Below are 4461 nucleotides of genomic sequence, written 5' to 3' on the forward strand. Positions count from 1 at the left end.
TTCTACATGCAAACTCTTAAGTACAAAGCAGGATGAGGGTGCAGCTCAGCTCTAGGATAGATTCTGGATGCAGCTGCTAAATCAAACTTCAGTTCTTTTGGCACTAAAGAACCTAGATTCTGCCTGGAGGTCAATGGCTGCAAATTCTTGATTTAAGTCATTGCCTTTCCAATGAAAAATAGCTAATGAAAATAGCTTTTGTCTTATAAAAACTCTTAGTAGTATCATACACACACACATTAAATTGGATCCTAGTAATTTATTGCATGTGGACTGTCACACTGTGTTAAAATTGCCATTTCTTTTTCAAAAATCTTGCTTTAAGATTTCTTAAGAAAAAGAAAGAAAGAAAGAAAAAAACCTTAATGTGTATGAATGCTTGCCTGAATGTATTTAGACTATATGTGTATACATGGTGCCTACAGACAGCAGAAGAAGGTGTGGAATGCTCTGGGACTGGACTCTTCCCTGGTATAAGTACCCTTTAATTACTCTACAACCTCCACATGATTTATAACCTGAATAGAACCAGTTGAGTCTACCCTATGATGAATTCATATACAAAAATATCAGTTTTTCTTAGTTTGATTTTTCCTTTACGCATTTGGTCATGACTTTTCTTCACCTTAATTTCAACTACAAATGAAAGTATCCCTACTTCAATCCTGAGTTTTAGAGCTTTGGATTTGAAAAGTTATCTCCTGAAGGAACATCAAGATTGGATGCATCTTATTCCTGGATAATAATGATATCTAAGAACCTGATCAAAGAGGTAAAGGTGATCTGGGATATAGTCCCCTTCTGATTCCTGTTGCTAGTCTGACTACTTTTCCTTTGCTCTTTCTTATACCACCCTATTCTCTTTCTGTTACTCACTGGGTTAGAATGTGGGCCTTACTGGATGAAGGGATTCTATTTCTTTGGGCAAAGAAAGTTGGATAAATCCTGAAAGACTGAGGACCATAACTACCACAGCATATACTGGACAGCTTGAGTCCAACAGAAGACAGTTGATTGGTAGTAATAAAACAAGACATTTTCTATACGTTGTGACATAGGTATACACTCCTGGTAATCCCTTCCAAATTCCCAAATGGAGTCCACAGGCCTGTCCAATTTTAAAAGTTGATCTTAAGTTTAAAAGTAAGGTATAAAAATCTTCTTAGTTCAAGTTAAAAGTACTGGGTTGAACAATGAAGTAACTGACTTGCAAAAACTTCAGATGCATAAGACAATGTGGTAATCCAGCTGAGTTTGGCCAGCATGTACAAGGCTCTGGGTTCAACTCAAAGCATTGCAAAACAAAACAAATAAACACCACCCCAAAAGCAAAATGATAATTTAATTTAATGTATTTGAATTTTCTTAATTTGATATATCAAAATTTAATTATACAACTTACCACTGTGTGAAATTATTAATACAAGAATAGTTTCCAGTCAACAAATTTTTATTTGGCTTACTTTCTGCATATGGACAAAGTTGTATTATTTTTTACTCATTATTTATCATTTCTGAGTTACTCCAATTGATTAAGCATTATAATTTAGGGTATATTTTAATACTCCCCCTACAATATCAAAATAGCAACTAAGAAAAAAAGTGAATGAATTTGAAATTTCTGTTTAAATATGTATTATATAATGTGGATAATGGCTTTCTGCTAAAAAGTATAAGTTGGCAAATCAAGAAGATGAGGAAGAAAAGAAGAAGAAGAAGAAAAAGAAAAGAAGAAGAAGAAGAAGAAGAAGAAGAAGAAGAAGAAGAAGAAGAAGAAGAAGAAGAAGAAGAAATATACCAATAATTAAAAAATTAAAGATAAGCCTCAGTAATACAGATATCTATTTTATTAAAAAAGTTACAAACAGGTGGACTGTAGGGTTGTCTTACAAAATGACAAGAATGAAATCTATTGGAAAAATTTTACTTTTACAAATCTTCATAGGTAATTGTTCAATGTTTGTACTTGCTTTTCGAGATTTTACTGTTCACTGATAAAATTACAGTACATTAGATCCGTGATAATAGGTTACATGATTTTATTTGCAGAGCCCTACTGCAGTGATTTGAACAATTCCTAAACAGATGCCATAATAAAGACAAGACATATATTGCATTTAATATTCATTTCTTATCCTAATAAGCAACATGCACTCTATTGAGGAAGCTAAAATAACTTTTGGTCCCTTTTTTAAAAATGTGCTGGAGAAACCACCTTTAAAATCACTTTCCCCTGATTCCTGTGATCCTAAGTGAAGCCAAGTGAAATCTGCTGCTGAGGTCAATGACAATGAACACCATGATAGAGGTGAGGAAGGCAAAGAAGGGAAGCAGGGAAGAATAGCCATAGGACACATTCACTGTATAAAAAAATCAATCTGCAGAATACTGAAGCCATCATGAATTATTTGATTCCTTTAGAATTTCACAGAGCTAATAATGGTGACCCACAACCACTTAAGGTACTCTGAAATGAGTGTTTGGTTTTAAAGTGCAAACTCAAATTAAGTAAGTATTAATTTCAAGCAGTTTGTAAATAAGGAACAATTGTTTCAGTTGCCTGTACCCTTATGCTCTCACCATCAAACCCCAAATTTAAGAACAAGAGCTCACTTTGGGGGAATCTGGTCAGGAATCAAATACAACACGATTTAAAAAAAAAGAAATCAAAGTTTAATCATTTTCTACTCATTAATTAATGGCCATGCTGACCAATAAATCACATGAATGTAGTTATCACTTTATTTGAACACCACACAATACAAATTTAAAATTGCCACACCCTTCCACAAACCATCACTGCATATAGTAGAGCTTTTCTTGACAAAGTTATTGAGCTATTATTATAGATCAAAAGCATAGTTTTGGTTTTGCTTTATTTAGAAGCATGTTCAAATGACTAAAGCTGGGCTCCTAAAATCGAGAACTTTGGTGCAGTATTTGAGCTGCAGTTACTAACTTCTGCAAATTAAAAGCATACAAATCAAACCAAATAAAAACCCAAGAACAAAATACTGTCAAACTATACAATTGAAAAAATAATTGCATCATGATGTTAAAACTGAACGAAAAGGTTACTCTTTGTAAAGATTTTTTTTTCTGTTTCTATACCTGCGTTATTGGTAAAATGTTCAAGTATTCAGACAAAATGTGCTGATTAGGTAAACAACATGGAAGGCAATGGCTATTAGAAAGCACATTTGCAAAAATAATAATAAAAAAACAGCCAGAAACTTGGCGCTATTCTCTCTCCTATTACACAGAATTTTGTGTCTACTACGAACATGCATTTTGAAAAAAATAACTAAAAAGCAGTTGTGATAGTGCAAGAAAACATTAACAAATATTGCTTTAAACTATTATTAGGAAAGACAAATATTAAGAACTAGAAAGTGTACATGGTTATATTTGAATTCAGTTTTACATGTGCAGAAGTCTACCAGATGTCAATGACAAGCCTGATAGGCAAAACTGAGTTATCTCTGTTTAGGTATACAATTGATTTACCATGGACACAATATCCCTTTTCAAAGGCATTGCTAAGTGGGTCATAACTAAGTTTAGAACTTCACAGAAAGGAAAATATTACTGCTGCAATTCAATGCTGTATATGAGATTAACACATGTGAAGGCCTAATGGAATCAAATGCTTAACTCTTCAAGTAAATGCTGTACAGTCAATTTCCAATATCACCTGTAACTTTCAGAACTTGGTAATTACAAAAAAACTGCACTTAAGAAAAGGGATATTCTATCTATACAGGAAAAATGTGATCTTTAATTTCTTTTAACAACACTGCCACACGTAAACAAAGTCTCAAAGTATTAACCAACCAGTTAAAGGAGAAAGATTTTACAAACAGGATGAAGCATTGGTACGAGGTAATATACAGAAGTAACCATTTGTTTAAGGCTCAATTTTTCTCCATTATATCTTTCTTTTAAAAGGCATTGAGTAGGTAATACTGAGTTTGAGTAATAAATACAAGTTGAGAAACTGATTAAAGAAATCAACTAACATATTAAAATTAACCCTTTCATATTAGCCATCAATAAGAACTTAAAAAGCTATAAAAGGATGAATTGATAAAGAACAGATTTTAAATGTATGGTAAACGTGCTAAGCATTACTGCTAAGGTCCTTGGATCTTGAGGGCCAAAGACCTTATGCACTTCATTAGATGTATGGCAACATGCTGTGATAGAGACAGGTTTACCAAGGCTCAGTTCTGCAACCCAGGTTGTAAAGTTCTCCAAAGCAGCATCTGTGCAAATTTCCTCTGAGTTTTATCTGAAAGTAAGATAAAAGACATTTCATGAAAACCTAGAAATATACAGTAGAATATTAAAAAATAACTGGCAATAAATCCAAATGTATGCATGCATGTATGTGGATATATATGGATATATAGATGATAGATAGATAGATAGATAGATAGATAGATAGATAGATAGATAGAT

The 4461-nt window shown here is 32.8% G+C and overlaps 1 protein-coding gene across 1 annotated transcript in view; it reads right to left on the reverse strand.

Annotated features, from left to right (window-relative positions):
- Positions 1–1832: 1832 nt before the first annotated feature.
- Positions 1833–4461, reverse strand: part of Rap2c (RAP2C, member of RAS oncogene family) — a 13858-nt gene continuing 11229 nt past the window's right edge. The window contains exon 4 of the mRNA XM_055618070.1: positions 1833–4291. The gene's annotated coding sequence lies outside the window, so the exon portion shown is untranslated. The remainder of the gene's footprint in view (positions 4292–4461) is intronic.

Source organism: Psammomys obesus, unplaced genomic scaffold (genome assembly GCF_907164565.1).
Source record: "Psammomys obesus unplaced genomic scaffold, mPsaObe1.curated_primary_1811, whole genome shotgun sequence".
Classification (NCBI taxonomy): domain Eukaryota; kingdom Metazoa; phylum Chordata; class Mammalia; order Rodentia; family Muridae; genus Psammomys; species Psammomys obesus.